Below are 9,169 nucleotides of genomic sequence, written 5' to 3'. Positions count from 1 at the left end.
CATTACTACTCCTTTTAAATACTTATGGTAAGACAATCTGAATAAAGACAAATTCCACCCACTTGACCCATATTTTTGTGGAAGCACACTATCTTAAGGGTCTGATCTTAGGATATACCTTGAAGGACCAAAGCCAAGCCACAAAGTTTAAGACTGCTCAATCTTATAAAGCTTACTCTCGACCCTTCTATCACATCCAGGTACAATCTGTCTCTCTCCATCCCTTTGCTGCTAAATTTCTTTTAAAAAGTTGACTACAGCTAGTGCTCCACTTCCCTAATACCCGCTTGAGAATGGACTTCTGTCCCTATCACTCTACTAAAAATATTCCCTATGTCACCAACTCCCTAATTGCTAAATCCAATGCCCTTTTTTTAGTTGTTATCCTTCCTGATTCCTCCAGCTCCTAACACCTTTTGTTTAATCTATTTCCTATCTATTTTGAATCTATCTGGGTATCTCTTCCCTGGCTAAATTGGAAGCTTCTTGAAGGCAGATATTTTTTCCTCTTTTGTCTTCAAATCTGGAGGATGTAGCCTAAAATATAGTACGTGCTTAATAAATACTTATTGTTTCACTGATTTGATTTCCCTATAGCTTTTGATGCTGTTGATCCTACTGGATATTCTCCTCTTTTGGCTTCTGAGACATCCATATTTGAACTTTTTTACTGTCTCCTCCTCTATTTCTTTCAGTAGCTCCTCCTTTTCTTTTGACCATCTTATTAACCTAAGTGTTCCCCAAGGAGCAATACTTGGCTTTTTTCCTGTCCGGGCATACTCTCTTTTTTTGGCAGATCTGATCTTGTCATTCCTCCTCCAGGAGCAGTTGCAAAACCCTCTGTTTGACATTCATTTTGTAGTCTACTTTTCCTATCTTTCTCCATATTCCATGGACCTTATGCTCTAGTCACAATTTCTTTTTCCGTAAAATAAGATTAGGGACTGGATGTACGATTTCATTGGCATAGGGAGTGGAAACTCCTTCCAGCAATGCATATTGGCACCCTCTCTGAAACTTATAGTTTTACAGAATGACCTAAAACACTGAGAAGTTAAGTGACTTATCTAGGGTCACAAATTCAGCATATGTAAGAGGTAGGAAACTGAATTCCAGTCTTCCTGGTTTTAAGGCTGGCTCTCCCTCTGCTATGCCACCTTCTCATACTTCTCATCTGTAAAAGGAAAGGTCATAAATAATATATTTATGTAATGGAGGTCATTAGAGGAAGCCATAATTTGTAAGATTAGAGAAATCCCTTCCCTACCAATTTTGCTAAGAGTCAAGAAAAGTCCAGAGAGGCAGAGCCCCTTCTCACTCTTTCTATAAACCAGAGTGGCTGGCTCCTCTTCATTCTCAGCTTTAATTCATTTTGACCCAACAACCCTCCTCCTCCTCACCAGAGACCAATCAGGAGTTACAGCAAAATCTCAGCAAGAAACAGGTCATTTAGCAATATCTGTATCATTTAGCAAAAACCCAGATCCCACACTTACCTCCCCAGGAAGTGTCTCCTATCAGCAAATCAAGAGTTCCCCTGACTAACCCTGTTATAAAGAATACTATCTCACATGATTCTTAGGCAGATAAGATGAAATATGCATATAAAAGTCTTTTACAGGCTTTAAAAAGTTTCATAAAACACTTTACAAGCTTTAAAGAGCTTCATAAATGTCAATTACTATTATCTAGCCAGTTTCATTAGTCTAGTGGCATCTCTTCTCTGTCCTTTTGACAGTTGTGGAGAAAAGGCAGAGCATATTAACATTCCCACACATGCTAATTCAAATTTAGTAGAACCAGGACAGAATTTCTGGGATGGATTGCTCACCTACCCTACATTTACACTGACAAGTCTGGGGATCCAATATGGGAAAGCATCATACAGTTATTTATTCACTCCTTTCTCTCAGAGACCTAAATACAACCCTAATGAATGTGAAATACACTCTTACTACTCACTATTTCAGCTCCGGAGACCCCACTGGTAAGTTTCTCATTTACACAAAATCAGTCAGCATGACACCACTGATTCTTAAACATGAAACATTTATTTAACAGTAAGTCAAAAACCTAAAATACTCATAACATTAATTCAATGGAAGGTTAAATCAGGAATACACATAACATGTCTGCAAGAGAAAGCAAGAGCAAGAATAATCAAAATATAATATTCTCCATAAACATGAGTCATATTCTATCACTAACTGCGCACAGTGTCTCTAGGGGAGAGTTATTGACACTTCTACAGAAATCGAACAGGGAGGCATATAAGGAGGGAAAGCTATATACAATGAAGAAACAAAATCATTACTCTTCATAGATGACATGCTAGTATACTTAGAGAATCAACTAAAATATAGTTGAAATAATTAACAACTTTTGCAAAATTGCAGGATATAAAATAAACTCACAGAAATCATCAGCATATTTATGTATTACCAACAGCAAGAGACAGAAAAAATAAATTCCATTTAAATTAACTGTAAATAAAATAAAATACCCAGGAATCTACCTGCTAAAACAAACAGGTACTGTACGAATTTAATTACAAAATACTTTTCACCCAAATAAAGGCAGTTCTAAACAATTGGAAAAATATTAATTGCTCATAGGTGAGTAAAAATTACAATCTTTGCCTAAATTAATTTACTTATTTGGTGCCATTCCAATCAAACTGCTCAAAAATTATTTTATAGCACTAGAAAAAAGTAATAAAATTAATTTTGAATAACAGAAGGCCAATAATATCAAGGTAATCAAGAAAAAAAAGTGAAAGAAGTAGCCTAGGATCTCAAATTGTATTACAAAACTATAATCATCAAAACAATCTGGTACTAGCTAAGAAATAGAGTGGTGGATCAATGAAATAATCTAAGTACATGAAGCCTACTGATAAATGACCATAGTAATTTAGGATTTGATAAATCAAAATGTCCAAGCTTTGGGAACAAGAATTCATTATTCTTTTTTTTAATTTTATTTTATTAATTTAGAATATTTTCCCATAGTTACAAGATTCATATTCTTTCGCTGCCCTCCCCCAACCCCCTTTCCGTAGCCAATGCATGATTCCTCTGGGGTTTTACATGTGTCATTGATCAAGACCCATTTCCTATACCATTGATATTTGCACTAGGGTGATCATTTAGAGTCTATATCCCCAATCATATCCCCATCGACCCTTGTGATCAAGCAGTTGTTTTTCTTCTGTGTTTCTGTTCCCACAGTTTTTCCTCTGAATGTGGATAGTGTTCTTTCTCATAAGTCCCTCCAAATTGTCCTTGATCATTGCATTGCTGCTAGTAGAGAAGCCGAAGTACATTCGATTGTACCACAGTATATCAGTCTCTGTATATTGTTCTCCTGGTTCTGCTCCCTTCACTCTGAATCAATTCCTGGAGGTTGTTCCAAGGAATTCATTATTCTTAAACATGAAATATTTATTTAACAGTAGGTCAAAAAACTAAAATACTCATAACATTAACTCAATGGAAGGTTGAATTGGGAAACTTGGGAAAATCGGAAAATGTTATGGCAGAGACTGGGCATAAACCATTGTCTTACATCTTCTACCAAGACTAGGTCAACATGAGTACATAATCAAAATATAAAAGGTGATACTATGAGCAAATTAGGGGAACATGGAGTGGTTTACCTGTCAGATCTATGGATAAGGAAATAATTTATGACAAAGTGGTAGAGAATATTATAAAATGTAAAATGGATCATTTTGATTATATTGTATTTTTTAAGTATTTTACAATTAAAACAAATGCAACTAAGATTAGAAGGAAAGCAGAAATCTGGGGCGGGGGGGGGGACTTTTAGCAAGTATCTCTAATAAAGATATAATTAATTAATTAAAGGAAATAATTCCCAGAAGTTACTTCTTTACTATTAGGAATTAATTTCATCAGTGTAAATTTCTTTCCTAAAAAAGCTAAAAGCAAGAAAAGAAAGATCTCATTATTTAAATAATAACTATATAATGCTTTTTTTAAAAGAGAAAAACTAAGCTTCTTCTCACAGAAAAAACACATCCAAATCCATTTTCTTCCTTTTTTCTCCTTAAACAGGACAGAGAAGTAGAAGGCAGCAAACATGGGTTCTCTATAGCTCTCAATCTGCAGACCATGCTACAACAATAAGCTATGGTTGTTCTTCAAAAAGCAGGAAGAGTCAGCTCTCTTGCTCTCATAGGGTAATAAGCTCTCAGCAAAGCAGCATCTCTGTACCAATCAGCACAGCTCCCAAAAAAACAAGAACCTCACTATAAGCCTCTCTGTTTTATCTTTTGTAAAGAATTTTCCTACTTGCCTTCCAGCCCCAACTTTTCCTGTACTCACAACTTCCTCCATTTTTTTCTCTTTCTATTAGTGTCTCCTCATAAGCAAGGATCCATTTTTAATTTATGATGGGAAATTCAAATGATCTGCCTTTTTCTTAAGTATGAACGTATCATCTCTATAGATAGTTAGATAACTCAAGAGGTACACAAGAGATCTATGTAAATATAAATATTAGAGTGGTCCTGGTTCTCACTAAGATGGCGACTCCCATGCACCGACTTATCACCTGGAGGCAGGCAGAAGCAAATAAGCAACATGTGAGATGTCAGAAATGTTTATAATTTGGACATTGGACATATGAATGCACAGGAAAAAGAAAATACTTGCATAGACCTTCAAGAACAGCAGAACTTAAGAAAGCTTTAAAAGAAAAAGAAAACATTATTATTACAACAAAGCATTGGAGAAACTAATATAGAAAAAAAGGCCAAGAAAAAAAGATCTAAGAGTGTTACCAGTTCCAGCAGCAGTACCAGTGGAAATTGTCAGTGACTTCATCAGAGAGTGAAGACTCCTCTACCTCTTCTTCCTCTGAGAGTGATACTGAGGAAACCTCTTCTACTTCATCCTCATCAACCTCCTCAACTAGTTCTTCCTCTTCGTCTGATTCTGAGTCAGATTTCAGCTCTTCCTCCAGCACCAACTCTACCACAGATAGCAGCTCTGATGATGAGCCACCAAAGAAGAAGAAAAAGAAATAGAATCACTTTAAGCATCTCTGATCATTTAGGACTGATGAATTGACAAATGCTGATGTATTTCTCAAAAAGGAAGTTGCAATATATCAATGCTTTCTAAATGTTTCACATTTTAAGGGCATAAAGATTATTAATAACAAAGTATGTATATAAAGAGTTTTTTATTTTAAGGGGAATTTTGTTTTATTTTTATCTTTAAAACATATCTTTAAATTTAATCAAAGCTGAAATCCAGTAAATCTGGTATTTATGTAATGAAATATGTAAACTTTTTTTCTTTGTGACATAAATGCCATACCTTGTTTATATGTTGGTATTGTATAAGCTAACACTTGTTTCACTTGTTTTCAGGATGATCCTGTAAAATAAATGGGAACAATTAATTTCTAATGTTTTGCCTAAATATTACTATATTAATCAGATTGAATACAGTGTTACTACTATGAGGGTATCATCTCATTGTTAACAATGTGTTATATTTCTAAGTTTATCCTCAGAGAGTTTGTTGTTTCTGGGATTTTTTTTTAAACTTAATGTCAGAAATGAACTGTAATGAGATCTGTGTTACTCTAGTGGATATTTTTATTTGTGGGCAACGATTTTCAGCTTGTTGGGGTATTTTTTATTTTCTTCTGATTCCTTAAATGCTCAGAGCCTGACTGTTTTGGAGATAGAATGTCTTATAAGAAAACAATCATCTTGAGTAAGCTAAAGGGAGAAGAAAAGAAACCTGAAATTAGTTTAATCTTGGTGCCTTTTATAAAAATATGTGATAAGAGAAGAGTGGCTGCGTGAAAAGTTGAATTAAATGTTTTGTTTGAGCACTTAAATTAATATATACACACACACATATCTGAATATATATATGTATGTGGGTATATATATATATATATATATAAATATTTCTTATATACATGTGGGTGGGTGTGTATTTGTGTGTATGAAATCTGAAGAAAGATCCTAACAGTGCTACCATTCCAGAAGATTGGCAGATAAAGGAAGGGGAGATGAAATAGAGGATGTTTTTTTTTAACAGAAAGTTGAGACAAAATAAGTTGCCTTTTAGTTTCAAAATACCCAAAAGGAACTATTTTTGCAATTATTGGTTTGCACAATTCACATGGTACTTACATTGATATGAGAGTTTATGTTGGAGAAATTCAGTGTGTTTACATAGACAGAATGTATACAGTAGTTGAAATCCAGCATGAAAGATGCAGGTTAAAAATGAAATATTATAGAATTATACTTCTTAGTAGATAACAATGTGTTATGAGGAGTTTATTCAGTTGACAGTCATTTTATCCTGTGATGTAATCCCTTTTTTGGGGTAGGGTGTAACATTTGTGGGAAAAGAGTGTCAAATATCCTGAATTTTGTTTCAATATAGTGTAAACTATAGATATTAAAATATTTTTATATTTTCATGAGAAAGTAATGTAGAGTTACTTTTAAATAAAATGTGCTATTTAAATGTTAACAAATAAATATCTTGTCAGTCTTAAGGAGTCTAATTGTTTTACAGAATCACTTGCAAAGATTGTAAATAAATTACTAGAACATTAAAAAAATAAATATTATATATACTTATATCTTCCAGTAGTCTCCAAATAATTTCTTAATTATAATTCTTTTTATTTTATTTTAATATAATTTAATTAGATGATTTAGAATAATTTTCCATGGTTACAAGACTCATGTTCCTTCCCTCCCCTCCCACATCCCCCTCCTGTATCTGACATACTGGGTTTAACATGTACCATTCATCAAGACCCATTTCCTTATTATTAATATTTGCACTAGGGTGATCTTTTAGAGTCCACTTTCCCAGTCATACCCCACCGACCCATGTGATCAAGTGGTTGTTTTTCTGTGCTTCTTTTCCCGCAGTTCTTCCTCTGGATGTGGATAGTGTTCTTTCTCATATGTCCCTCAGAATTGTCCTGGATCATTACATTGCTACTAGTAGAGAAGTCCATTACATTCAATTGTACCACAGTGTATCAGTCTCTGTGTACAATGTTGTCCTGCTTCTGCTCCTCTCACTCTGCCTCAATTCCTGGAGGTCATTCCAGTTCACATGGAATTCCTCCAGTTTATTATTTCTTTGAACACAATAGTATTCCATGACCAAAAGATACCACAATTTGTTCAGTCATTCCCCAATTGAAGGGCATCCCCTCATTTTCCAATTTTTTGCCACCACAAAGAGCACAGCTATGAATATTCTTGTACAAGTCTTTTTCCTTATTATCTCTTTGGGGTACAAACCCAACAGTGCTATGGCTGCATCAAAGGGCAGACAGTATTTTAGCGCCCTTTGGGCATAGTTCCAAATTGCCCTCCAGAATAGTTGAATCAATTCACAACTCCACCAGCAGTGCATTAATGTCCCAAGTTTGTCACATCCCCTCCAAAATTCATTACTTTGCTTTGCTGTCATGTTAACCAATCTGCTAAGTGTGAGGTGATACCTCAGAGTTGTTTTCATTTGCATTTCTCTGATTATAAGAGATTTAGAACATTTTTTCATGTATTTATTAATAGTTTTGATTTCTTTATCTGAAAATTGCCTATCCATGTTCCTTGGCCATTTATCAAATGGGAAATGGCTTGATTTTTTGTACAATTGATTTAGTTTCTTATAAATTTGAGTGATTAGACCTTTGCCAGAGGTTTTTTGTTATAAAGATTGTTTCCCAATTTGTTGCTTCCCTTTTAATTTTGACTGCATTGGTTTTGTTTGTACAAAAATTTTTTAATTTAATGTAATCAAAATGATCTATTTTGCATTTTGTAATTTTTTCTAACTCTTGCTTGGTCTTAAAATCTTTCCTTTCCCAAAGATCTGACACGTATACTATTCTGTGTTCACCTAATTGACTTATTGTTTCTTTCTTTATGTTCAAGTCATCCACCCATTCTGAGTTTATCTTGGTATAAGCTTAATTATAATTCTTAAAGCTCTGAAATCAGCCACATGCAAATGAACTGATGGACCATAATGCCTTGTAGCCATTATCTCTCTACCTTTAAAATGATTTTTTCATTACATTTACCTTGGTGTCAGTTCTTTTTTAGGTCTTCAGAATTATCTCTAAACAATTTTTGAGAGGTTATGTTTCTTCTCAAGTCAATTTTATCAGTTGTCCTTGAACAAATGCTCTTTTTCTACTCCTTTCTGTAATCAAAATGTCTACATGTGAAAGGGGTAGTATCAAGGGTGTGCTCAGAACAGCATGTACTGGCTTATCAGAACTGATTGTTAAATTTTTCAAGTTTACATCTCAGGAGTCTATGAATGCTACATTTGATTTGTTATTGGGTGGGATATATTTTTTTTTGCTGGTCTTGACTCAAGAAAGTAGAGAAAAATGTTAATAATGCAGATTAAATTTAAAAGTGTGCCATGTACTTTCAGAGTGACCGTTGTTAAACTTTTACCAGCACGTCCCTGACTTATTTGAGTACAATGACACCTGTTAGTAGGAATACTCTGGCCTATTTGTTAACTGTTCCCCCAAAAAATGTTATGAAGGGAAGTTGATTTCATAAGTACAAAAGTTTTAAAAGTTATCAAATAGTTTGAAAAAGACCCTTTAACAGGGTGTTGAGACATTTTCCTGTTTGGAGCTGTGTTGTATTGGAGAGATTTTTGATCTAGATAAATGATTTCATGTATTTAGGAAATTCCTGGTGTGAAAACTTCCTCTACCAAAGAGGATCAACACATCTCTAAAATATAACCCAAGAGGGTGGTCTATGGCATTGAATTGTTAAATGACTTGTCTGTGGTTAGCATGTGTCAAAAGTAAGATTACAACTCAGATCTTCCTGATTCTGAGATTGGCTTGCAATTATGCCATACTGTTTCTTCTTTGGTTGTGTTGGGTAGAAATTGGGATACAGTATCTTTTCTTGACTTTTGTTGTTGTTATTGTTGTTGTTGCCTGTGAAAGCCATCCGGCTACCAGCTGGTTTGAGCTGAGGCTTTCTGATAACAGTTTGGGCCTACTCAGAGAGGGCTGAGAAAAACTTACTGGGAGACAGCTTAAACAAAACTTATTTAATATTTCTTGAAAGGTTCTAAGGAAGGGAAGGAGAGGCAAACAAAGGATT

General features: G+C 34.4%; 1 pseudogene; it reads left to right on the top strand.

Moving 5' to 3' along the window:
- The first annotated feature begins 4,085 nt into the window (after nt 1-4,085).
- Nucleotides 4,086-5,216, top strand: LOC107649010 (zinc finger CCHC domain-containing protein 10-like; annotated as a pseudogene).
- The last annotated feature ends 3,953 nt before the right edge of the window (nt 5,217-9,169 follow it).

This window comes from Monodelphis domestica, chromosome 4 (genome assembly GCF_027887165.1).
Source record: "Monodelphis domestica isolate mMonDom1 chromosome 4, mMonDom1.pri, whole genome shotgun sequence".
Classification (NCBI taxonomy): domain Eukaryota; kingdom Metazoa; phylum Chordata; class Mammalia; order Didelphimorphia; family Didelphidae; genus Monodelphis; species Monodelphis domestica.
This window is presented reverse-complemented; position numbering and strand designations above follow the sequence as displayed.